This window comes from Vicugna pacos, chromosome 13 (genome assembly GCF_048564905.1).
Source record: "Vicugna pacos chromosome 13, VicPac4, whole genome shotgun sequence".
In the NCBI taxonomy this organism is placed as follows: domain Eukaryota; kingdom Metazoa; phylum Chordata; class Mammalia; order Artiodactyla; family Camelidae; genus Vicugna; species Vicugna pacos.
The window spans coordinates 46,974,128-47,001,634 of NC_132999.1; the positions used below are offsets into that span (position 1 = coordinate 46,974,128).

General features: G+C 46.5%; 1 pseudogene; it reads right to left on the minus strand.

Moving 5' to 3' along the window:
* Positions 1-24,914: 24,914 nt before the first annotated feature.
* LOC116282873 (mpv17-like protein 2) lies at positions 24,915-25,510 on the minus strand (annotated as a pseudogene).
* Between the last annotated feature and the right edge of the window lie 1,997 nt (positions 25,511-27,507).

A 27,507-nucleotide genomic window follows, 5' to 3' on the forward strand; every position in this document is an offset into this window, starting at 1 on the left:
AGAGACAAGAGAGTGAATTCATGAGTTTTATTTTGTTGTTCGCATTTGCAGTGTTTCATCTAGGAAGTGGATTTAGTGCTCTTATTGATGTTTTTATTCTTTTTTTAAAGAACTTTATATTGAGGTATAATTGAAATGCAACAAACCAAACATATTTTAAGTGAAAAATTGTATAAGTTTTGACATATGTGCACATCCATGAAACCATCACCACCATCAACATAATGAACATAGCCATCACCTCCAATACTTTCCTCATGCCCCTTTGTAATCCATCCCTCATGGTCCCCAGCCCCAAGCAAGCCCTGATTTGCTTCCTGTCCCTGTAGATTAGTTTGCATTTCCTAGAATTTAATATAAATGAATTCACATAATATGTGTGCTTTTTTGTTTAATCCCCTCACTCAGCATAATTATTTGGTGATTAAGCCATATTAATAAATGTATCAAGAGTTTATTCCTTTTTTACTGCTGATTAATATTATATTGTCAGATTTCCATAAATCTTTTGTTAGATTTATCCCTAAGTATTTCATATTTTTATGTCTTTGTAATAAGGGGATATGAATTTAAATTTCTTTTTTTTTTTTTTTTACGGAAATCTGCCTTCTGCCCAGGCTCTCTCTCTCGCAGCCTCCTGCCGCGCCTTCTGCACAAGTAGGAGACTCCCTGTCACTCACCCCATGTCCACTTGCCTAATATGCTTCTCTGCTACTCCTGCTCCCAGCCATCCTCTAAACTGCTGCCCACAGCAGTCCTGCTCCCTGGACTAGATCCCCCACTTTCCCCAGATGTAACCTGTCCCACTGCCTGCTAATCCTGTTTTTTATTTATAAACTGAGGTCATTTCTTTTTTTTAACATTTTTTATTGATTTATAATCATTTTACAATGTTGTGTCAAATTCCAGTGTTCAGCACAATTTTTTAGTCATTCATGGACATATACACACTCATTGTCACATTTTTTCTCTGTGATTTATCATAACATTTTGTGTATATTTCCCTGTGCTATACAGTGTAATCTTGTTTATCTATTCTACAATTTTGAAATCCCAGTCTATCCCTTCCCACCCTCTACCCCCCTGGTAACCACAAGTCTGTATTCTCTGTCCATGAGTCTTTAGATTCCACATATGAGCGATCTCATATGGTATTTTTCTTTCTCTTTCTGGCTTACTTCACTTAGAATGACATTCTCTAGGAGCATCCATGTTGCTGCAAATGGCATTATGTTGTCGGTTTTTATGGCTGAGTAGTATTCCATTGTATAAATATACCACCTCTTCTTTATCCAGTCACCTATTGATGGACATTTAGGCTGTTTCCATGTTTTGGCTATTGTAAATAGTGCTGCTATGAACATTGGAGTGCAGGTGTAATCCTGAAGTACATTTCCTTCTGGATACAAGCCCAGGAGTGGGATTCCTGGGTCATATGGTAAGTCTATTCCTAGTCTTTTGAGGAATCTCCACACTGTTTTCCATAGTGGCTGCACCAAACTGCATTCCCACCAGCAGTGTAGGAGGGTTCCCCTTTCTCCACAGCCTCTCCAGCATTTGTCATTTTTGGATTTTTGAATGACGGCCATTCTGACTGGTGTGAGGTGATACCTCATTGTAGTTTTGATTTGCATTTCTCTGATAATTAGTGATATTGAGCATTTTTTCATGTGCTTTTTGATCATTTGTATGTCTTCCTTGGAGAATTGCTTGTTTAGGTCTTCTGCCCATTTTTGGATTGGGTTGTTTATTTTTTTCTTATTGAGTCTTATGAGCTGCTTATATATTTTGGAGATCAAGCCTTTGTCGGTTTCACTTGCAAAAATTTTCTCCCATTCCATAGGTTTTCTTCTTGTTTTATTTCTGGTTTCCTTTGCTGTGCAGAAGCTTGTAAGTTTCATTAGGTCCCATTTGTTTATTCTTGCTTTTATTTCTTCTAGGAGAATGAATTTAAATTTCTGACACTCATTGCCATTGAAATGATCTTTTTAAATTTGTTAGTGTGGTGAATTACATTTATATTTCTATAGTAGACATAAGGCTATTCAAGTTATCTATTTCTTCTTGACTGATTTTTCGTACTGTGTGTCTTTAAAGGAATTGACTCATTCCGTTTAGAAAATGTATGTAGCTATCCACAGTATTTCCTTATTATACTCATAAAACCTGTGGGCTCAATACTGACATTAGTAATTTGAATTTCCCTCTTTCTCTCTCTCTCTTTCTCTGGCCTGACTAGAAATAACCAATGTTAATATTTACCTTTTCCAAGAACCAGGTTTTGGTTCCATTAATTCTCTCTATTAATTATCTGTTTTCAATTTCATTAATTTGTGCTACTTTTTTTTATTAATTTGTTCCTTCTGCTTGCTTTAAGTTTCATTTATTCTTCTTTCTCTAATTTCTTAAGGCTATTTTTAAAGCTTCCTTCCAGTATAATATATGCATTCAGTGCTATCAATTTCCCTCCTAAGCACTGCTTTAACTGCATCCTATAAATTTTGATATGATGAGGGGGAGGGTATAGCTCGGTGGTAGAGTTTGTGCTTAGCATGCACAAGGTCCTGGGTTCAATCCTCAGTACCTCCATTTAAATATAAATAAATAAATATATATATATATATATATAAAATTACCTCCCCAAAAATAAAATTTTTAAAAATTTGATATGATGTATTTTCATTCTCATTTAGTTCAAAACAAATTTGAATTTTCCTTAAGACATCTGCTCTTTTGATCCATGAGTTACTTTAGAAGTGTGTTGCTTAATTTCCAAATGTTGGGGCATTTTCTAAAAAACATCTTTCTGTTACTGATTTCTAGTTTAATTCTATTGAAGCCAGAGAGCATATTTTGTATAATTTACATTCTTTTGGATTTATTAAGTTTTGCTTTATGGCCCTAGATACAGTCTATCTTGGTAAGTGTCCCACGTGTACTTGAGAAGGGTGTATATTTGCAGTTGCTTGGCTGACTATTCTGTAAATGTTGATTGGTTAAGTTAGTCAATAGTGTTGTTCAAATCTTCTACATCTTTACTGGTCTGTGTCAAATGTGGATCAGCTTCACTGGCTCATCTTTTCTCCTCATTACAGAGCATACTTTCCTGCTTGTTTGCCTGCCATGTAATTTTTGATTGGGTGCCAGATATTGCAAGTTGTAACTTCTTGGGTGCTGGACATTTTTATATGCTTATACATAATTTTGTGCTTTGTTCTGAGATGCAGCTAAGTTACTCTGAAACAATTTTTTCCTTTCAGGCCTTACTTAACCTTTGTTAAGTCCCAGAGAAGTGTTCAGTCCAGCGGTGGCTGTTCCCCATGCTACTTAGTGTCATGTGAGTCATAAGTTAGTCATAAGGCTTCCCAGTTTGGCTGGTGAGAGATGATACTCCCAGCCCTGTGTGGGTGCGTGGCCCTGTTATCTGGCTGATAGCTTTCCCCAAGCCACAGGCAGATTCCTCACATATTTGTCCTGATTAGAACTCAGTTGAAAACTCAAGAGGACCCTCTGCAAATGTCTAAAAATTGCTCTCTGTATATCTCTCTCCTTTCCAGTACTCTGTCCTGTGAACCCTCGCCACATTGGGCTCCCCAGACCCTCAGCTCCATCCCCTCAACTCAGGGAGTCCATTGTGCTCTGTCTGGGTTCCCCTGCCCTGCACTACATCCAACTGAAAAGTCTCTCAAGGGAGTAAGCTAGTGCAATCCTGGGGCTCACCTTGTTGGTCTGCTGTCTCTCAGAGATCACTGTTCTTTCTTGTCTGGTATCTAGCAACTTGCAAATGGTTGTTTTATATTTTTTGCCATTTTTTTATTCTTTTAGGTGGCAGGAAAAATCCAGTTCCTGCTACTCCATCTAGGCCAGTAGCAAAGTCCCTTTTTTTATTCCTTATATACTCTTACACTGTGAATATTTATAATATGCTTCTATTATTTTCTAAATTAAAAAAGAAAGATACACTAATTATGATTAAGATGAGCGGAGAGAATAACCCCGGTCCAGCAGTTGCCTGTGATGTGTCCCCTCTGCTGAGCTCTATATCCTGGTGTCAGCCTGAAATGGGGATCCTAGGGTCAGCCTGCCAGCCATTGCTGGCTTCAGCGTCTGGCAAATACGTCTGCCCATCTCCACTCTCATCTCAAGAAAACTGCTTTCAATTCTACAACAGCGATTGTGTTCTCGGTGCATCTGCAATGAGCCAGGTCCTTAGAGCACAGTGAGACAGGCTAAGATCATCCCTCCCTGGCAAGAGCTGGCATATGGGTGACAAGTATTCTCATACTGCTCACATACGCCCTGACTTAACATAGTTTTGAAATGTCTCCAGCTGCATGTGGCCAGAACTCCAGCCACATGAAATTGTGCAGATAAAAATTTAAGCAAAGGGCTTTGAGATCTTGGCTCCCTGACATTTCGCCTCTGGCTCTGCCAGAGCCTAGCTGGCACATTAAATGGCTGGAGTCAATCATGAGATGCTACAGGCACTGAAATAAAGGGGAGAAGAGGGAGAAAAATGGGGAGCAGTGCAAAATGGATTCTTCTTTGAGAGTTGCATGGTTATATTCCTGTTGCTTTTGGCAAGAAGGGACATTGGGTAAGTCTTGGGAGGTTCCATTCAATTGTAGAGAAGGGACTCCAGGCAACTGGCAGCAGGGACAGGCTGTTGGCTCCACAGCTGCTCTGTCGGCCTCTGACCTGCAGGGTATAGGTCACTTTTGTAAAGGAGAGAAAATCAATCAGCTCAACTGTGTGGTGAAGGCTGAGGAGCGCCAGCCCCGTGCACTGAGCACCTACTGTGTGCCCAGCTCGTGCAGACCCCAGAAATGCAGCAGCGACAGGACAGGGGAGGCCCCTGCCCATGGACAACCGTCAGGATAAACAACAACTACTACTAAAATAGTAAGAGCATCGTCGTCCCTTGGTCGCCTACTATGTGCTTAGCTCTGTGCTAAGCACCCACATGCATTTTTTTCCCATATAATCTTCACAAACACCCTCTGGAGTAGAATTTTACAGAAGAGGAAGCTGAGGCTCAAAGCAGTTAAGACGTCACCTGCTGTGACGTGCTTTGTAGAAAAAGCTTCTGCATTTGAACCCAGACCTCTTCTGTTCCCAGAGCCTTCACCCGAGTGCTGCAAGGGTGGCGTCTCTCATTCTCTGGAAGTGTCTTGGGACCCAGGGACCTAACTGGCAGTCCCGACTGAGTGCTGTTTGGCACTGGCTGAGCCAGACACTTGAGTACAAGTGAAATCTTGTACAATTGGCTAAATCAGCCCTGCCCTGGGAGCACACTGGAGTGACGTCTAACAGCTCATCAACTCAACAGGAGTTTCCTAGTTATTGTTTTTGAAAATCTTATGTCTCTCAAAAACCTGGCCTTTTCCAGTGCTGAGATTTCAACCCCCCACATCACATACCTTTCCTCTGATTCCTGAGCTAATCAGTCAGGTGTGGAGGCCTTGGGAAGGTCCATAGGTTGGGGAAGGGACCAACAGGGAGCAGCAGTGATGCTAGAGAGGCTCCCCTGGGAGCTCCCAGTCAGTGATCTGATATCTGAGAGACTAAGCCCTGAGCTGGCGAGGTGGGGGTGAGGGAGGGAACTAAGGAAACCAGCTCCCAGGTTGGGGGCCTTGGGCCTCAGTGTCCACATCTGTAACATGTAGATAACAAATTCAAACTAGGGAGTGATATGATGATGTGGGAAGAAACACAGAGTCCCAGGCAGCAAGACAAAAACCACTAATCACACACAGGAAATCCCATTTCCCTTGTATTAATTATCAGCTGATTTTTCAGCAAAAACTTTACAGGCCAGAAGGGAGTGACAGGATAAAGGGCTGAAAAGAAAATACTTGCAACCCACAATAGTCTACCCAGCAAGGTTATTATTCAGAACTGAAGGAGAGAGAGTTTCCCAGACAAGCAAAAACTAAAGGCGTTCAACACCACTAAACCTACACAAGAAATGTTAAAGGGTCTTCTTTAAGTGGAAAAGGCCACAACTAGCAACAGGAAAATATATGAAAGAAACACGAAGGCCCATTCTCTGCATGAGACAGATGTTCAGGAAATGTTAGGCTCTCTTTGCTGTGCTCACAGCTCCTCCCTGCAAAGATAAAGCCACCTGGAGGACCATTTGGGATTTTTTTCATGCAAGTGATAGAAAACCTACTCTGAGCTTACTGAAGGAAAAAAGGAATGTATTGGATGCAGTAACTTTTTGAAAAGTGCACAGGGAGCTCCAGTTTCAGAACTGGCTTCATCCAGGGGGTCTGCATACTCTCCCCAGGGCCTGGTTTCTCTCACATTCAATTCCTCTGGTGTGGCTGCATCCTCAGACACACTCTTCACTGACGGAGATAAGATGCCTGCAGACACAGTCCATCTGCTCTGAGGGTCAAAAGAGTTTTTCCCTGGTAGACTCAGCTCAAATCCTAGGATTCACTTTGATTTCCTCCCTGATCTTTATGATTTCCTTTCTTCAGCCTCCTTTGAATTAATTTGGTCTTCTGTTTCTAGTTTCTTACGGTACTAGCTTCAGTCTTTGATTTTAATCTTTCTGTGTTTGTAGTATAGGTTTTTGGTGGTATACATTTTCTTCTATGCACTGTTTTAGGGGCATCCCACAAATTTAATATAATGTGCTTTCATGTACATTCAGTTCAAAATATTTTATAATTTCCCTTTGGATTTTTTTCATTGACCCACAAGTTATTTAGAAATGTGTTTAAGAAACAAGAAAAACAAAAAGAAAAAAGTTCATAGAAGCAGAGAGGAGATTGGTAGTTATCAAAAGCAGGGGGTGGGTGAAACAGGTAAAGGGAGTCAAATGTACAAATTTTCAGTTATAAAATAAATAATTCATAGGGATGTAATATACAGCTGGGCAACTGTAGTTAACAATACAATATTGTATATTGAAAGTCACTAAGAGAGTAGATCTTAGAAGTTCTCATCACAAGAAAAAAATCTGTAACTATGCATGATGATGGAAGTTAACTAGACCTAAGGTGGTGATCATTTTGTAATATATAAAGTATCAAATCATTATGTTGTGCACCCGAAACTAATACAATGTTGTGTGTTAATTATACAGCAATTTTTAAAAAAGAAATGTTTTTAGTTTCCAAATATTTGGTATGTTTTCCAGGCAATCTTTCTGATTTTAGTTTCTAATTTAGTTCTATTGTGATCAGAACAAAATTTGCATAACTTAAATCTTTTTAAATTTATTGAAACTATTTTATAGCCCAGAAAAAGACAAATTTTGGTAAATATTCAGTGTGCACTTGAACATAATGTATATTCTACTGTTGTTGGGTGGAGTGTTTTATGAATATCAATTAGGTCAAACTGGTTAATAGTGTCATTCAAGTCTTTTATAGCTTTAAAATTTTTTTCTACTTCTTTTATCAATGATTAAGAGAGTGATATCAAAATATGTGACTATAATTGTAGATTTGTCTATCCCTCCTTGCAGTTCTTTTAATTTTTTACTTCATGTATTTTGAAACTCTGTTGTTAGGGCATAAAACCTAAAGATTCTTAAATTTGCTGGATGAATTGATCATTTTATCATCATGAAATGTCTTTTCCTATTCCTGGTATATTCTGAGCTCTGAGATAAACTTTTTTTGATGTTAATATGGCCACTGCAGACTTGTTTTGATTAGTGTTGGCATGGCATTTTTTTAATCCCTTTTACTTTTAAGATATTTGTTTCTTTATATTTAAAGTGTATTTCTTGAGGTAGTTTACAGCTGAATCATGCTTGTTTATCTACTATAACAGTCTCTGCCTTTTTATTGAGGTGATTAGACCATTTATAGTTAATGTGATTATTGATATAGTTAGGTTTAAGTCTCTTATTATGCTATTCATTCTCTATTTTTCCCAACTGTTCTTTGTTCCTTTTTTTCTCCTTTTCTGCCTTCTTTTGTACTGAGTTTTTTATGATTCCATTTTATCTTATTTCTTGATGTATTAGATTCATCTCTTCATCATGTTAGTGGTTTGATTTAGGGTTTATAGTATACATACTCAACTTATCACAGTCTACCTTCAAGCAATATCATGCTACATAATGTATAGTACAAGACCCTTACAAAAATACGCTTTCTTTTCTCCCTTTCTCGTCTCTGTGCTATTTTTTCTGATACATTTGTTATAAAACCTATGAAACATTATCATTACTTTTGCTTTAGAACCAGTCAACTACCTTTTAAAGAGATTTAAATAAAAATAAATAATAGGAAAATAATTTAATTAAATAATAAATAAATAAGGAAAAATTCTTATTGTTTACCTATGTAGTTACCATTTCCAGTGATTGTCATTCTTTGCCTGGATCTCAATTTCCTTCTGGTACTATTTTGCTTCTGCCTGAAGGACTTGCTTTAACATTTCTCATAGTTTAGGTCTGCTGGTAATAAGTTTTTCCAGAACCTGTCCTCAGGTCTTTGGCACCCAGAAGCCCAACACCACAATATCTCAAGGATGACATTCTCTAAAAATTCAAAGTGAACCAATATTTCCTGTCAGTCTGAGGTAGGGGTGGGAAGAATTGGAGGACCAGCACATCTCAGTCATACAAGATCCTGTTTATGATAAAGTCAGTAGGGAACCCTTGGAGCTGATGCTCTGGGAGTCAGATGGGAAGAGTGAGGATGCTGCAGGTTGAGAATCTACTATGTGCCAGGCATTATGCTAAGGGTTACATATACCTCAGAAGTGAAAAGAATGAAATGAGCCCAGCACTTGGTACCTCTCATCCCTCAGCAAAAGGTAATTATTATGATTATCTTCCTCAGTAATTTTAACAACGTCATAGGACAGGCATTTTGATCCCTGAGTTACAGATAAGTAACCCAGGCTTAAAGAACTGAATCAGTGAGGGAACTGGGATTCAAACCCAAATCAGTATGACTCCAAAGCCTGGGCTCCACGCCACCTGCTCTGTCCCCATCCTCCAGGGTCAGGAGCTGGCAGGGACAAAGCAGGACTGACCTCCAGGCAGTTAAGCCCATGACCAGAGGAAGCATGTGTTGGGGCAGGTGGGGAAATGTCCAGAATATGAGGCTGCACTGAGCCAGTTTCAGCTCAGGACCCAACCTGAAGGGTCCAGGCAGGGGTAAAAAGAGACCCTGTGGCAGCAAGGGAAGGTGGGGGCTTTGAGAGCCGGCTCTGGGACTGTTTGCACAGAAACCTGCTGCGCTCCACCTCCCTGGATTTGTACCCAGGACACGAAGAGCTCGGCAGCACATTTGATCTTTTTCTTTTAACAAATCAGTACATTTTTGCCTCAGCCGTGCGGCATGGAAAGTACAATGTGTGCCAGCATCAGAGGCATAAAAACTAAACTCCGATTCTGCAGGTTTTACTGGTCGCACCCACAGTCACCTACAGCTACCCTCCACTCAGGGGGTCACCCAGGGACGGATATGTGTTCTCAAAACCCTGTGCTTCCATCCCCAAAACAATTCACATCTGTTTTCTCTTTTTTCCTTCCCTTTTTTTTTTTTCTCTTTTTCTCCGCTTTTTTCTTTCCCTTCTCTTCCCTTGCTGCTTGTCATCTCTGAGGACAGGGAAATGCGATCTCAGAGTGGTATTGCCTTCCTTTAATCAGGACCTAGCTCTTTATCACAGAGCTCAGAGACGAAGGTTTCCAAGAAGACAAAAAGAAAGGCACTAGTGGTAATTAACATTTCCCTGCTCTCTGGAAAACAGGAATTATTCCAGGGTGTGGGTTTCTTTTTAAAGAGCTTCAGCACAAGAGACGCTGGGAGGCCAGCACATGGATTAGCAGATACCCCATCAAGCGAAGCAAGAATGCAGAGGAAAAGAGGGTTGCCAAGCTGAAACACAAGAGGGAAAGCCTTGAGGAAGAATTTGGGAGACTCCCCGAGCCAGTCTGCACCACCCCCAACTGTAATCAGACCAGTGGATGCTTTGGGGGCAAGGTCGAGGGAGGAGGAGGGAGGGACAAAGGGCATCTGATCATTTTTGCCAAGTTTGCAAGACTGTTTCTAGTTGTAAACCCCTCCGAATTTTCTTTTCCTGCCACCTCCCATCATATTGTTAGCTAAAATGGTCTCCTCCATCCCAGAAGGTGATGAGAGGGGATCCCAGTGGCTGGAGAGAAGGGCACTTAGGGGAGAATCAGTAAATGAGGCCAAAACAGGCAGACCCTGGAGAACCTGTTCCACTCCAGGGGAGAGAGGATGTGGGGGGGGGGGGGCAGCTCCCACCAGGAGGCAGCAGATGGAGTCAGTGAGAGCTGGTGACTGTGGCCATATGGAAAAGGACTTAGTGAGAAATCGCTATGAAGTCGCCCCTCCTAAGTGGCAGGGCCACATCTCAACCTGGATTGTGTTCAAAAGATGACGTTTCAGAGGCGGAGATGACAGAGGTGGAAGAGGTGGGAGCGGAGGAGAAGGATGTCTGCATTTTACCCCTTTGTCTCCTGCCCGGTCCAGGCCTCCTCCTCTTCCCCACCCCACTCACATGATTTGCCCTGTCTCCAAAGAGCTGATCCACAGTCCAGGGCCCAGTCCATCAGCCCCTCCCTAGCTGGTGGCCTCATCTCTAGGCCTCAGTTTCCTTCTCTGCCAAGTAGGTTAACGCCCTCTTCCTCCCACTCTGTTGGGGCTGCACTGAAACCATGGCAGTAAAGGAGGCCAGGAGTGGCCCAGCACCGAGGGGTGGGGGACCAGCATCCGTGCCCATCTGTGTGACTGGTCCCTTCCACACCATTAGGTGATGCTGGGTTTTACCAAATTTGGGGGATTAGAGGCTCCAGCACAAATTAGGAGTTAAATCAATTAGCATGTCACATGAGCACATTAATTGATGGATCTGAATTCTTGCTTTGACTTTGAATAGCTGCCTAACTTCCAGCTAGAACATAGAGTCATTCACTCCCTGGATTGCAAGTTTAAAAAACCTCTCTGAAACAGACTCAGATTCAGGAATGGGGCTGGGGCTGAAGGACAGAAATATTTTTAAGAACACCATCAGGGAGACAGGCTGTGCACACAGCCTGTGCAGACACACCCAGGACCCTGCACGTGTGGTTTAATGCTCTGCTGTCGGCATCTTGAAATTCTTCATGATTTTATCTTTAACTTGTGTTTTGTCAGTGAAGGCGGATGGGACAGCGGAGCACGTCCATGCGAGCAGAGGGTTCATGCAATGTGTGTGTCCTCTGTTTCTGGCCACCCCATTCACATAGAGCGTCCATGGCGCCCCACGCGTTCAGAATTCCAGCGGACCTATGTGTGTGGCAGCTCAGCGAGACTCAATGTGAGAACAGGGCAAGAGTGTTACTCAGTCTATAGCAGAGTAAGGGGATGCTGACAGCCCCAAAGTCCAGGCTTCCATTTGAACCAGAACATTCTACAAGGGCAGAAACAAATCAGTGGTATTCGGAGAAACATAAATGATCGGAGAACCTTATCACAGTCTTTCTTACTTGTGACACTTCCTTGTGTTAGCCAACCATTTACACTGAAAATTATGACAGGGGAAAGGAAAAGATAAAACAACCTCTAGATCTTTTCCTCCCAGCCTTTCCTTCCTCGCCAGTGAGCCAAAGGTAGAGCGTGTGAATCAAGAAGTGATGCAAAGTTTCCACCCTTCCCGTAAAAATGAAAAACACACCCAGGAATGAGCTGTGAAAAACCAGTTGTGTAACTTCAGTGATTTCCTATATGAATGAAATGCTCTTATACCTGCATTTAAAATTAGCATTACACGATATAAAGATGAGTGGTAAAGTTCATGCTAGTAATTTAAAATTCTAATTTTTCTTTCCTTAGAACTAACTAGGAAATATTTTTTTAAACCATGACAAAAGAGAGAGCCTGTGGCAGAAAAAAGAAAACTTTAAATTTTCCTATGTTTCATGGCATTTTTTTCCAGCTTCTTGAACAAGGGCCCCACACGTTCATTTTCCACTGGGCCCACAGATTATGTGGCCGGTCCTGCAGGGAGAAGCCAGGCACCAAGGCGCATTCCGCCTGGGTCTCCGTTACGTAACTTCTCGGCTAGCAGGATGTGCTAATGAAGTACAGGATTTTAGGAAATGTGTCCTGGAGGAAGTTTCTAATAAACTTTTTTCTGAAGGTAGGGAGGAGGTGGGTAGCTGGGAGTTGTGCAGCTGGGAGCCGTGCACGGGAAAGGAGCCCTGGGCCCCATCAGAGGCTGAGGTGAGAATGGGAAGAAGTGAGGTGGGAGGGAGGGATGAGGCTGGTGTCTGAAGAAACTGAGGCTCAGAGAGGTGTGCAACATGCCTGAGGCCACACAGCCAGAAAGCAGTGGCACCCCCACCTCTCCGCTTTGTGTGGTGATCCACGTCCCAGGTTGTCTCCCTATTTAGGTGGTGAGCAGCTCGAGCAAGAATTGTTCTGAGTCATCTCTGTTTCCCCAGAACCTGAGAAAGCGGGGCCTGGCAGGACTGATGAAGGTTTGTTCAGTGAACACAACTGCCACTGTATTCCTGCCTCCCAGCCCGTGCCCCTGTGGTGCCCCCACCCAGATGCCCTTCCCAGTCCATCCGCCAGTCTGTTCTCTGTGGTCCCCACAGCCGTCTCTTCAGGGAGGCCTTGAGCTTCCCCAGGAAACCTCTCCCTCTGTCTCCCCACTGCTTGTGTGGAGGTTGGCCCTGAAGAGGTGCACGTGCCCAGGGGCCCAGGACCTGCTTCTCTGAGATCCTCCTCAGAGCACCCGGCCAGGCTTCACAGGAGATGCTCAACACTCAGCTGAACAGAATGTGGGCCAGTGACAAGCCCCACCGCTGTCATCTGGGTCCCAGTTCCTCTGATGCCCAAGGCCAGCTGTCCCTCCTGCACAGGGCCAGGGCAAGAGCCGGGATGCCGTGGTCAACCAGGCCTGGGCTCCCATCCCCTCCTGTCACTGGCAGGCTGAGTGACCTGGGACAAGTCACCTCCTCCCTCAGAGCCCAGACTCGCCTGCAGAAAAGTGGGAGCAGCAGTGCCCGCCAAGGGACACTGTGGGGGCTGATGGGGTTGAGCATGTGCCCGGCCCCTACACACAGCAGGCACTCAGTAAACATCACCCCCACCTGCTCCCTGCAAAATGGGGCAAACAGTAAGTTGCATCCAATTCAGAGCTAAGGATTCGAAGAAGCTTTTAAATGACTCCTTTACACAGCAGCCTCCGATCCCCCCAGCCCCACCCCTCCCTCCGAGGCCCCAGCCGGCCTCCAGCCAACATCAGCCCTACTGCTCTGGACATAATTTGTGTGGTGTCTGCACAGCCACCATTTACAGCCATTAAATAGAATAAATCTTCCAGGCTGTTCAATTTTCAACTTTTTACCCCCCTCCCCACAAAGAAATTGCTGCATTTGGCAAAGGTCACACATGAAACACAGGATACAGGACAGAAGAGGAGGCGAGGGCCCAATCAGGGAGCTGGGGCCATTTATTAGGGAGCTCGCCGCTCTCCTTCCCAGGAGCACCCGCTCTTCCAGGGCTGCAAAGCCCAGAGAGATGGCCCTTTTCTACCTGAAGCCTGGGACGTGAGCGAAGTAGGAGCTCCAAGCTGGACAGCTGCTACAGCAATGACATGAGCTCTGGTTGTTAAGTGCCTGCTTCCTTGGGTCCCTGAGCCACCCAACAGCCCAGAGCGTCATCCCCACTGCCTGGTGGGGACCAAGCGGCACTGAGAGGAAGGGACTCGCCCAGGATCACACACGACAGTCAGAGGTGGAGGTGGCATTGGAACCCAAGTCTGCTGGCTCCATGACCCTGCTCCTCTCCGGACTTTCAGCTTCATGAGAAAGTGGGAGGATTGCGATGGGAAAGGAGGGCAGAGGAATCAGCCCAGTCCAGGCTGATGAGCACCGGGCTTGGGTTCAACCCACTCCTTTGGTTATTTGCATATATTTGCATATAAGGCTCAGAGGCCTCAAATATAGAGAATAAAATTGGTTAATTAATGCCACCAACCAGTGGGCACTTAGCTGCAGGATGCGCTTAACCCAGGGAAAAAGTGGAATCGATTCTGAAAATGATCCGGGGTCAGTGGAGCTGACCCTAAACTGCACTCAGCCCCCAGCCATCTGGGGAGTCATCAGTGAGACACTTCAGAGGAAGGACCTCCCACACTCAATTATCTGGAAGGACAAGTTAGATAGAGATGATATAGATACAGATTCAGATAATGATACAGATTAGATAGGTAGATAGCTAGCTAGATAGACAGACAGACAGACACAGCCATATAGAAAGAGAGGATAAAACTGGGACCACAGGTAACAGGATGGAAGGTGACCTCTGTTCTCTGCAAATGCTCTAGAGGCAGAACCTTCTCCCGGCCCAGAGCACGTGGGCTCTCAGACACCCTCCCCAGAGGTGAAAGGACTTCCTGGGGCAGAGTGGGGGCAGGTGGTCTGACCCAGGTCACACAGCAACCCCTCCAGGTGGGCTGCTCTGACCTGCCCTCCAGGGTCCATCCACTAATGCCCTGTCCCTGCAAGACCAGAGGGGACAGGTGGGCAGGGATCCTGGGGACCCAAATGAAGTCACACCTGAGCTCCTTGAACTGCCCGGCCCCCTCACTGGTGTGGGAGGGACCCTGACTGCTCACAGCGGAGGCCAGAATCAGGCTCCGAGCCAGATGCTGGGGAAGGACTGGACGGCGGAGTTGAGCCAGCTTGGACGCACTGGGGAATAAATGCCTGGAAGAGGAGCACGTGACTGGATAGGAGAGTAAGTCCATGACTGACTGACCCAGCGCACAATCCTGCATGGATGGTGGAGGGAAGGAGAGAGCGAGACAGGACGGACCCTGAGAGCAGAGAGACACCTGGGAGTGTGAGGGAGCAGACGTCTGAGCTGCTGCCCTGTTGGGGAGCTCCCTCACTGCCTTCAAACTGGCTTCACTGGGACTGGACGCGAAGCATAGAGAGGTTAGCTGTCTTGTCCCACTTCACACAGCTCATGGGGGCAGAACTGAATCCCAGCCTAGACACTCAGCCGCCACAACACGCCTCAGCTGCTCCCCGAAATCGGCCATGGGCCACCAGGCTGCCAGAAGAATTGGCCTCCTTTATAAAATTAATAAAATCCAGCTCTTTATGTCAGAAGAAAACCTTGCCAGATTCATCTAAATTGCTACAATGTTCCAGCGCTGGGTTTCACCATCAAATGTTTCCATGTGGTTAGGGCTGGGTGTTGGCTGGGAGCGAGTGGCTCTTGTCTTTTTTGATGATTGTTTCTGACGTGTTTTAGTTTGTTCGACTTTCCTGGCCCTGCTTTGCTTTGGGGTCCCAGGAGGCTGGGCAGCTGCACTCTATCCCCAGGCTGAGGACAGAAGGAGGGTGGGATGTCTTCGCAGGAGGGGAAGGCTCCCAGCACCCTTACTCCCCTCTCTGGGATGGTGGCATCCAGGGCCCCACAGCCCTCCAGACCGTGCCTGCAACTTCACCCCAACACCCGACTCTCCAAGAACATGTGCTGCTCCCCAAGTACTCCTGACATGCTTGAGGCTCCAGAACTTTGCACAGGCTGTTCCCTCTCCCAGAAATGCCTTTCCACGTCTTTTCCACCTGGAGAAATCCTATTCATCCCTCAAGACCCAGGCAAAGATGGAGGGCAGGGAAGGAGCTAACCTGTTTACCCTCCTGCCAAGGGCCTTGCAAGAGGTGGGCACTGACCTCCAGTGCCACTGCAGCCCGAGCACCAGTTAAAGTGGTCTGCATAGGACCATTTTACAGATGGAGAAAGTGAGGCTCTGAGTCACTAAGTAACTTATTCAAAGTCACTCAGTGGTCAGTGGCTGGGCTGGGGTGACTTTGACCAGGTCAGCAGACCCACAAATGAGCTTGGTCCACCACTCCTGGCTCTGGGCATCCTCCTGACCCCGGGAAGGGGCATCACTCCTTCCTTCATGCTTCCTGGAGTATTATTGACATCCTTCTTCATGATCATTTCCTGTCTGTCTGTCTCTAGCCCTCCAGAAGACAAGTATATTCAATTCTTCTCTCTCGCACTTTGTGGGTCAAGGAGAGCCACATGGCCGCATCCCATTCCCATGTCCTGGTGCCCAACTCTGGCCCGGAGGGAGACAGATCCCAGGAGGATCAAGCTGTGCCAGCCTAGGTTAAGCCTCTGTGTCAGTGTGAGTTTACTTTTTCACATGTTCAGCTCCTCACAGCGTAGGGAGGGGCCAGGCACGAGGGGTGGGTGGGACACGTGGGAGCAGATTTAGGCTCAGCAGCAGCAGCCTGATAAGACGGGTTCCCCCGCCAGGTAGTGAGCTCCCCGTCCCTACTAGTGAGCTCCCCGTCCCTACTAGAGTTCAGGTCATTACAGGACAGTGAGAAGAGGTCTCCCTGCATTACCAGGAGAGCTGGACTAAGGTGGTTTCCTGTGCTAAGATTCTGACCCCAGGGTGTCTATTTCAGCGTCACATTCCTCCAGATTGATTCTGTGATTCCAAGGGTCCAATAAGTGAAGCTGCAGGTCTTCTCCAGAGATTCCTTAATTCTGCAACTCTCGGGCCCATGAGTCCGTGAGTGCTCCTACGATGCTAGAATTCTGGGATTCTGTGAAAGGGACCAGATGCTCAGGTTCTGTGCTTCAAAGACTATGAAAGCATCTGTGAATCTGTGAAAGATGCTCTAATTCCAAGATCCCATGCATCGCAGATGCCGTGAAAGGGGCGGACAGATCTGAGAATCCTCGCCTGGGAGAGAAGGAAGGTTCCACGACCCTCCCCTTCCTGGTTTCAGTATCTGCAGGGGGAGGACACTGGGAACTCCTCTCCACATTAACCTGTGGGGTCCCCGGGAGCCCCCGTCTCCACACTGCCCCCTCCTCCCAGCATGCTGAGGGGCGGGGGTGGCACGGGTCCTGAAGCCCATGTGACCGCACAAGGGTGGATGTGCCCAGTGAGCCCTTGGCTGTTCTGTCCTCATTTTCCTGCTGTATTAACTTGAGGAACAGTCTTTGCTGAGTGGAATTTTGTGGGGCGGCTCCCCTACCCCCGGTATGAGCAGCTTGGGGACCGGAAGCTAGGAGCCCACTTTCCTTTCGGTTCTGTCTGTGTTCCCTGATGCTCTGACCCTGCTTCAGGGAGCCCTTCTCCTACATTCCCTGTGTGATCTGGCGCTCTCAGTGGGCTCTGAGCACCGGCTGTCCTGCCAGGGTCAGTTTGGTTTCTCTGGAAAGGAACTGGATCCCGGGGAGGGAGAAATAGGAGACGAGGCAGGGAGCGGCTGGAATTCTGGAGGAGGAAGCCAGTCCACAGCCGGTCCTCCAGGATGTCCCAGGGCGGCCCCCCACCCGCCCCCATCTCAGCAGGAAGACGGGGCCCCGGGCACCTGTGGCAGAGAGGGAACCCAGAGCCCCGAGCCCCGCAGCTTAGCTGTGGAGGATTGGGACAAGCCACCCTCCTCGCTGCGCCTCAGGAGCCTTTCTGGAAAGATCCCTAGAACTGGCTGGGAGCCCTGTAGCTCCGAAACACTTCTCTCGTCCAGGACACTGACCTGCACGGGTTCAGCCAGTGGGCATCCTTCAGCCCAGACTTGGCCTCCGGGCAACACCAAGGCCGGGCCCCTTTCCTCCTCCAAACGCTCTCTCCTCTTGGCCATGGCACCCCCTCCTCATTTCCCCTGACCCCTCTGGCCACTCCTCAGCCTCCCTTGCGGCTTCATCCTCCTGCCCTTTAAGTGTGGGGGTCCTGGGGCTGTGCCCCGGGCCCTCCTGCTCTTCCCTCTCTGCCCTGCAGCTGCCGATACTCATCCCCATTATGGAGGAGGAGACTGAGGCTCATGGGGTGCAGTGAGCTGCCCAAGGTCCCCTCACAGAGCCAGGCTGGACCCCCGGGATCTCACTCTGGGGTTCATGGGCCTCCTTCATGTCTCCCAAGCTCCGGTAGCTTCTTTTGATCCTCCCAAGCATTGGCCGCCCACACCCTCCACTGCAAGATATTGATTTTGATTCAATCAGTCCCTTTAAATTGACTTGAAATAGCCTCCCTTTTCCAATTTGCCTCACCCTGAGCAGTAACAGCCATGACATCAAGGGTTTAATGCATTAATTGCTTGTGAGGTTTTTTTTCCCCTGATATCCATTAATATAAATACATGATTGGTAAAATATAAAATATTCATGTTTGTCCATGCACACCCGTAGTCACCCCTAAGACCCCCACTTCCCGGGAGACTCCGGGGCTGCTGATGGAGAAGCCAGGGGAAGGGGGAGGAGAGGAAGCAGCGTCTGGATCCGGGCGGGTGGACCTGGCCTGGCCTCTCCCAGACCAGCTAAGCCCAGGACAGTGGAGTTTCTTTCTCCTGGGGAGGCCCACCCTCATCTGCCGCCCAGGGCTGCGCCCTGGCAAGGGAACACTGTGGTGGCTGGAGGGCCCCCGCTGACCACAGCCCCACCCCCTGTCCGTAGGGAAGGGAGCAAAAGGCTGGAATGACACCAACGGCCCTTTAGCATAAGATGCATGTAAGGTGCTCACCACATGCCCCTCCTCTCTCCCAGAGGTAGCCCCAGGCACCCAGGAGTAGAATTCCTGGCTCTGTGCCACCCCAGGGAGAGAAGCCAGGAGGTGCCTTCTGTTCCTGTGCAAAGGGTCCTGCCAGGAATGAAGACAGGAAACTGCAAAGGAAAATCTGAAAACAAGAAAAGGGAACAGAACCTTCCAGAAAGGCAGCCACATCCTCAACCAGCCTCGGCAACCTGGGTGGGGATGGGAACTGGCAGAAAAGTCTCCAGGCTGGAGTAGGGGCTGCAGGGATGGGGAAAGTGTCCTAAGATAGGGGATCTGCTCTGGGCCCACTTGAGGGGATGTGGTCAAGCTGGAAGAAGTCCAGATGCAGCACCAGCACGGGAGGGGACCCCAGTTTAACTGCCCCAAAGAGTTCCTGGGAGAGAGAAAGTTAAGAGAAGTTGAGGAGCTGTGGGGGGCAGACAGGCCTGAGTTCAAGTCCCAGCCCTTCCTCTCACCACTGCCATTCCCTTCTGCTTGTTCTCTGAGCCTCATCTTGCCCCATCTGTAAAATGGGATAGACTAGAACCTGTGTCCCAAAGTCGTTGTGAGGAATAACAATGCTTAGCATGTGGGAAGCAGTCAGTATCTGTCAGCTATCACAATTTTTATGTTATTGAATATTATTTACTGTTCTTGCAGCTGATGGACTATGAGGAGCAAAGGAAGCAGGTATGTCACATCTGGTCCCAGATACCATTCGTTAATTCATTTATTCAACAAGTGTATTTACTGAGCATCTGTTTTGAGCTGGACACTGTGCTGGGTGCTGGGTGCTGGGTGTGGTGCAGGGCAGAGCTGGACAAATCCGGAAAGCAGTTGAGGTCAAACTGGGAAAGACTTTATCTGCAGTCACGCTTTCCCAATGGGGCACCTAGAAATCGCTGATGTTGGTGTTGGAGTATCAGGGACGGTCACTCTGACAAAGTGCCTACTGTGTGACAAGCATCAGCCTTGCCACATTTCACAGCAGCATCTCCCCAAGCCTTTTGTCAGTAGATGCAGCCAAGGAAGCAGGAAGCACTAACCTCCCTGATGGAGGGACAAGGAGCCTCAGAGAAGGGGAGGGACTCACCCAGCATCTCAGATGCCTGGGGAGAAGCCACTCTCCCACCCAGGCCTGGGCAGAGGCAGGGTGATCACTCAGAATCCCTCCCACTCTCCTGAAAGTTTCCAGGGTCCCCCCCCTCCATTTAAGGACTTAGGATACCTGCACTGGGACCTGAGACTCCCAGGGGGGTTGGGGCAGCAGCACCCGTGTGAGAGGACCCCTAGAGATGGAGAAGCTAAATGACTTCCAGTGTCTTCTCCATCCTGCACCTTCCCAGAGTCTGCAAACTTGGCACCCAGCATCAAGCCGAGTGCCCAGCCGAGTGCCCAGCCCAGCTCTGTGGATGACTGGCTTGATCACATGGTGACTCAGCGATAATCAGGACCCCGTCTCTCCCGAGTGCCCCTCTGGCCCCAGCCTGAGGTGCCATTTCATCCTCCCAGCCACCGGCCCTCGCCATCCTCACACACTCTTTAGACCAGACCGTCCCCCTGCAGACCCCACATACCCTGTCACTGAGCAGTGCAGCCGCTCACACCTTACAAGGAGAGGGTACAGACAGAAAGGAGCCACTTCAGGACCTGGAGCTTGAGGGGCAGATGGAAGAGGAAGCGTCCTGACCTGTTAGTAGGTTTTCGATGATTAAGGAAAGGACTGTTTTTTGTTTGCTTGTTTTTTCTTTTTTTAATTGAAGTATAGCTGATTTACAATGTTGTGTTAGTTTCTGGTGTATAACATAGTGACTCAGTTTTACAAATATATGAAAAAGAGTATGTGTATGTGTATATATGTGTGTGTCTGTGTGTGTGTATGAGAAAGAGTGAACATATATATGTATTCTTTACGTATTCTTTTTTCCAGTATGGTTTATTTCAGGATATTGAATATAGTTCCCTGTGTTATACAGTAGAACCTTGTTTTTTATCTATTTTGTATATAGTAGTTTGTATCTGCTAATCCCAAACTCCTAATTTGTCCCTTCCCTCCTTTTTCCCCTTTGGTAACCATAAGTTTGTTTTCTATGTCTGTGAGTCTCTTTCTGTTTTGTAAATTAATTCACTTGTATCATATTTTAGATTCCACATGTGAGTGACATCATCTGATATTTGTCTTTCTCTGTCTGACTTACTTCATTTAGTATGATAATCTCTAGGTGATCCATGTTGCTGCAAATGGCATAATTTCATTCTTTTTTATGGCTGAGTAATAATCCATTGTGTATATATACCACATCTTCTTTATCCAGTCATCTGTTGATGGACATTTAGTTTGCTTCCATGTCCTGGCTATTGTAAATAGTGCTGCTCTGAACATTGACATGCATGCATCTTTTCAAATTAGAGTTTTCTCCAGATATATGTCCAGGAGTGGGGTTGCTGGATCACATGGCAACTCCAGTTTTAGTTTCTTAAGGAACCTCCATACTGTTTTCCATAGTGGTTGCACCAATTTACATTCCCACCGTCAGTGTAGGAGGCTTCCCTTTTCTCCACATCCTCTCCAGCATCTATCATTTGTAGACTTTTTGATGATGGCCATTCTGACCTGTGTGAGGTGATACCTCACTGTAGTTTTGATTTGCATTTCTCTAATAAATAGTGAAGTTGAGCATCTTTTCATGTGCCTGTTGGCCATCTGTGTGTCTTCTTTAGGGAAATGTCTATTAGGTCTTCTGCCTATTTTTTTATTGGGTTGTTTGTTATTAAGTTTTATGAGCTGTTTGCATATTTTGGAAATTAAGCCCTTGTCTGTCGCATCATTTGGAAATATCTTCTCCCAGTCCATAGGCTGTCTTTTCATTTTGTTTATGGTTTCCTTTGCTATGCAAAAGCATATAAGTTTGATTAGGTCCCATTTGTTTATATTTATTTTTATTTTTATTACCTTGGGAGACTGACGTCAGAAAACAGCTACAATTTATGTCAGGGAAGGTTTTGCCTATGTTCTCTTCTAGGAGGTTTATGATGTCATGTCTTACATGTAAGTCTTTAAGCCATTTTGAGTTAATTTTTGTGTATGGTGTGAGGGAGTGTTCTAACTTCATTGACTTACATGCAGCTGCCCAGCTTTCCCAACACCACTTGCTGAAGAGACTGGGAAAGGACGTTCTTGATCTGGAGGAGATGCGGCTCTTCCTTGAAGCCCTGGTGAGAGACCCGTGACTGCGACTCGGCTCCTGGACCCAAATCCCAACAAAGATGTAGTTTCTGTCTTGAGCCCCTTGGCCCCTCACCCTGCACTCGGCACTTACACACGGCCTCGTTTGAGTCTCCACACTCCAACGAGGGGGGAACTGTTCTCCCCATTTCCTGGATGAACTAACTGAGACCCAGAGGGGCAGTCACATGACCGAAGTCACACAGTACGTCAGGGACAACACTGGGACTCACCTCAGCTCTTTGGATTGTGGTGTTCCTGTTTTCTTCTTTGCTCCTATCTTGGGGACCCCTCAGACATCTCTGATTGTGTATCTCTAGTGTGCTCCTCACCCCCACCAGGCTGTAGCTCTTTTTGGCTCAGAAAGATTTATATCCTGATTTGGGGACAAAGGACTCAGCCATTTGCAAATAAGAACAAGAGAAGAAGGGGGCAGAAGGATGCCCCTCAGGACCTCCTGTTCAGCCCCTAGCCCACTCCCAACAGTCAGGCCTGGCTGTGCCCTTGACTGGCAAAACCTCTGAACATATCAAGGCAGGGTGACCAGATGTGACACTCATGTAGACATGCCAGAGTCAGGGATGCAGAGGACAGCCCAGCTGGAGAAGGGAGTATCACCTTTCCTGAGGAGACCACAGACCCACAAGAGAGGCCACTGCTCCCTGGGAGGTTTTGGGAGGAAGAGTTGAAAGGGACCAGATGTTGCTGATGTGCCTCGAGTGACAGGGATGAAACCAGCTCTCTCTGACCAGGTCTGAGCCCTTCTCCTGGTTCCAGAGCTGGAGGCTCCTTGTTCCTGGACCACAGACTCCCCTGGTACCAGACCCCCTCACAGCAACCCTACATCTACCATTCCAGGCCCACCTTCCTCAAAACACCTAAGAGCCTAAGACAGCCTTCATGCTCATCTTGTCCTGCCTATGGGGCCCATTTCACAGATGAGGGAATAGAGGCCCAGAAACAGCGACCAAAGTGCAGCAAAGAGGGAGTGGAAATGGCAGGGAATTTGGAGGTAACAGGCCTGGCTTCCAATTCCAGCTCCAACTCAAGTGTCTTGAGCAAATCCTGCACACCTCTGAGTCTCCATTTAACACCTGCAAAATCCTCCCTGCTCCCATACCTCTCCCAGTGACCTGCACACACCTGTCTGTAAAATGGGTCTGTAAAAGGATCACCGTGAAGTTAGAAAATGCACATAAAGCTCCTGCACCTAGTAGGTGCCCAAGAAACAGCAACTCAAAAGCCGACCAAGGCTGCCCTCACCCAAGTCCCCGGAGGTCGCGTCCCCAGGAGCAGAGCGGCCCCTCTCTCACGCCAACACGCCTGATGCCAAGGCAGCTCTGAATAGAGGGGAGACATGTCCCAAAGCTCCCTCACCACTTCTGTCTTCTCCCATATGATTGTATTTGCAACTAGGGCAAATGTGGTGCTGGAATTTTCACCCCATTTTTCACAGACCTTTGAGCCAAGACATAGCCATGCAACTAAGAAAGGAGAAATGTGAAATGATCCTCTTAGCAAGACTTAACCATCTTCCCTCCCTTGTAAATCTACTAGTGAATTGCAATTGCAAAGACAGACCCTTTCTTGGAATCGGGTAACCAATTCACTATGGGGCAAAGCGGTTCCCAAGACCTGAAGAAGGGAAGAAGTGTATATAAAGTAGCTTAATTCCTTATCCTTACAAAAATCAAGAAAACAAAAATATTGTTTAGAGAGCAGCTTGTCAGTAGACAGTGGCCGCCCCGAGGACATGCTGGTTTCCTTTTTTCTGGGACTTGTTTATAACCTCTGTTAATCAAACCCAGATCCAACAGAACACGGGAATTACACAGAGAGGGTAGGTTGCATGAGGATCTGGAGCAGACGTGGGGAGGGTCGAGTGGGGATGAATTCGCAGCAGGAGTTGCATTTGAAAGACCCCAAAATGCCAGTCCCCGCCTTCCTTAGAGTCTGAGAAGATGGTCCTTTTACACTCAGCCCCTCACAGGGAAGAACGTGGTCCCCAGAGAGTCGCTGTGTGGGTGAGGCTGTGCCCGGCAGGGACCCCATGGAGGTCAGGTTCCCTAGAAGCAGAGTAAGATGGGGGCCTGAGGGTAGGTGGCCTATGGAGGGCGCCCTCTCTGAGGGAAGGGTAGGGAGAAGGAAGAGGGGGATGGAGAGGAGCCGGGCAAGGCTGTGGGCTGAGCTCCGTTCTGGCCTCAGCCTGAGACACGGGGAGCCCTGGAGCATGTAGGGGACCACATGGCTGTGGTGAACTGATTTGGAGATAGGGTCTTCACACAAGTAACAAGTTAAAATGAGGTCATTAGGGTTGGCCCTAACTCAATATCAGTAACGTCCTAATAAAAAGGGGAAATGTGGGCACAGATATGCACACAGGGAGAATGCCATGTAAAGACGAAGGTAGAGATTAGGGTGATGCTTCTTCACACCAAAGAACGCCAAAGGTGGCCAGCAGCCCACCAGACACCAGAAGAGAGGTCTGGGACAGAAGCTTGCTCGCAGTCCTTGAAGGAAGCAATCCTGCTCTATTATTTGGTGCATATATGTTTAGGGTTGTTACGTCTTCTTGGTGGATTGATCCTTCTATTATTATGTAATCACCCTCTCTTTTGTTTCTAGTAATTTTCTTTGCTCTGAAGTCTACTTTATCTGATATTAATATAGCCACTCCTGGGGTTTTTTTTTTTTCAATTATCAAGAGAATTTAATGGAATCTTTACTATCTATGACCAGAGAAAATTGAAACCCTGCCTAAAGTTCCAGATTCTGGGAGCCAGCCCCACACTGGACCCTGCTTCCAGGGCCTGGATGATGTTCCTAACTTAGTCCCAGGGCCTGAGGGAGCCCAGTGCAGCTGCTCAGACCAGAGCCCAGCCCACAGCAGTGTTGAGGACTCAGCGGGTGGGATGGCTGACTGGCTGGGACCTGGTGCTGGGGATGAGGCATCTCAGTCACCAGTCACTGGGGGTCCTGGTCAGAAGGGCTGGATGATGCCTGTCCACCTTCACAGTTTTGTTCTAGATAAGGCAGCTGAGGCCCAGCTGAGGGTTTGGAAGGGGCAGCCCAGCCAGATGCCCAGGTGCTGGGGTGAGGCTAGGACTCAGCCCAGCACCCTGGCCTGGCCTGCCATGGGAGCCCATTTCCCTTCCCTTCCAGAAGGGTAGTCAACTGGGGGTTAGTCTTGCCCTGTCTGACATCTTGTTGGCAGGTAAGGCAGTTCAGTCTGCATAGTGCCCAGGGCCACAAAGCCAGTGTCAGGCTGTTGATGTAGGTGACTCAGAAGGGGTGGGTGGGGATGGGGGGAGGTCATGAAGAGAAAGTTCACCAGCCATTCATCTGGCCATATACACCAGTCAGTCTTGTAGAATTTCCACAACTTGTCCCACAACTCCTGGCAGCTCTCAGCCAGAATCTGGCCCTCCAGACAGCCAAAGCCCAAGAAGTACCAGAGAACCAGCCCTGGAGAGGCCACCAACTGGCTGACAAGGACCTTCCTGAAGATGTTTAGGAGGCCACAGATGTTGGACAAAATGAGGAGGGGGTCCAGGCAGAGGAATCAGCAGTGCGTGAAGAGGCCCATGCTGTAGGACACCACAGACTTGCTTGATAAGCACCTTGGGTCAGACTTCTGTCAAGGCCAGGCGTGACCTCCCAGGACTGCCATGTGCTATCCCTGGCATCCATGAGAGTGCCGCAGCCCAGACTGTTGGTGAAAAACAGTGCCTGGCCTTGGAACAGGCCACACAGCCTACGCCAGCCACCAGACACCATCACCCGCCCCTGCTTTTTTAATTAACATATTCATGGTGTATCTTTCTTCCATTCTTGATATTTCACCCTACCTATATTGTTGTGCTTGAAGTGAGTTACTTGTATATAAGATATTGTTGGATCATGAATTCTTTCGGGTTATTGCTTGTTTTACTTTGGTTTTGGTCTACTCTGTCAATCTCTGTCTTTTAATTCATATATTTAGTCCATTTACATTTAATTATGGATATGTTAGAGCTTAAGGCTATCATGTTATTATTTGTTCTCTTCATTTCCCATTCCTCTATATCTTTCTTCCTACCTACCTGTGGGTTACCTGAACATTTTTTTAGGATTCCATCTTGATCTACTTAGTGTTTTTGAGTCTATCACTTTGTATAGTTATCTTAGTGTTTGCTCTAAGTTTTATGAGAAATGTACAATAACTTACTGTACTCTACTGGTACTGACATTTTACCACTGAGAACCAAGTGTAGACACCTTACTTCTGTTGAGATCCCTTTGCCCTCCACACTTTATAAGTATCATAGTCTTAAACACTTCCCTTACAGACATTGAATACAACAGTAGGTGGTTTTTAACTTTTGTTTCTACCACCAAATATGATGTAAGAAAATCATGAGAGAAAGTATTGCATATTCTATTTACCCCTACTTATTCTGATAGTCATGTTTCCTTTCTGAAGTTCCAAGCCTTGTTCTATTAAAATTTCCTTTCTGTTTAGACAATTTATTTTATTCTCTAACGATACATTTGCTAGCAATAAATTCTCTTGGTTTTTCTTCATCTGAAGATGTCTTTATTTTCCTTTTCATTCTTGAAGGATATTTTCACCAGATATCGAATTCATGTTTGACAGCTCTTTTCTCTCTGTACTTAAAAAACTGCTGTACCACTTAATTTGAGCCGCCACAGTTTCAAAAGAGATATCCACTGCCATTCAAACTAATGTAACTTGTAAGTAACAAGTAGTTTCTTTCTGGATGCTTTCAAAACTTTTTCATTGTCTTTAGTTTTTGAACATTTAATTATGATGTGATTTGGCATCCATTTCTTTAGGTTTATCCTATTTGGGATTTGCTCAGCTTCTTGAATTTGGAGGTGTATGTGTTTCATTAAATTGGAGAGTTTTTAGCTATTATTTCTTCAAATATATTTTTAGCCCCACTCTCTCTGCTCTCCTTCTGAGACTCTAATGATACCACTGTTAGTTCTTTTGATATTGTCCCGTAAGTCTCTGAAACTCTGTTCACTCTTTTTTCGGTCTATTTTCTCTCTGTTGTTCGGACTGGGTAACTTCTATTGACCTGTCCTCAAGTTCACTGATTCTGCCCTCTATCATCTCCACCACTGCCAAGCCATCCATTGAGTTTTTTGTTTTGGTCATTGTATATTTTAGTACTATAACTTTCACTTGGTTCTTTTTTATAACATATTTCTTTGCCGAGATTTTTTTCATTGGTTTCCAGAGAATTCATAATTGCTCATTGCATCATTTTTGTGACAGCTGCTTTCAAGTCCTTGTCAAATTACTCCAACATTTGATTGATCTCAGTATTGATTACCTTTCACATTCAAGTTGTGATTTTCCTGATTTCTTGATAAGTGATTTTTTTTATTGCATCCTGGACAGTCGGGGTATTATAAGACTCTCGATTCTATTTAATCTTTTTTTCTTTGTTTTTTTTTTTTTTTTCCCCAGCAGCAGTTGTAGCAAGAGGCCAGATGGGTGTGTATGCTCAGCTTTCTCCTCTTCCCGCATGTCTGCAAAAATAGGGCACCGAGTCTGCTGCTTTGTTGCTGCTGAATGGGAATGTGAAGCTCAGTTTCCCACTGTGCCCTATTGACACCAGGGATGTGGATGCAGAGGTCTGACTCACACCACTTTATTGCTGCAAGGTGGAGGCAGAAGCTAAGCTTCCCACTGGACCTTGCTGACACCAAGGCAGGGGAGGGAGGGACCCTGCTTCCCACCACCTCATTCTGCCTCACTGATG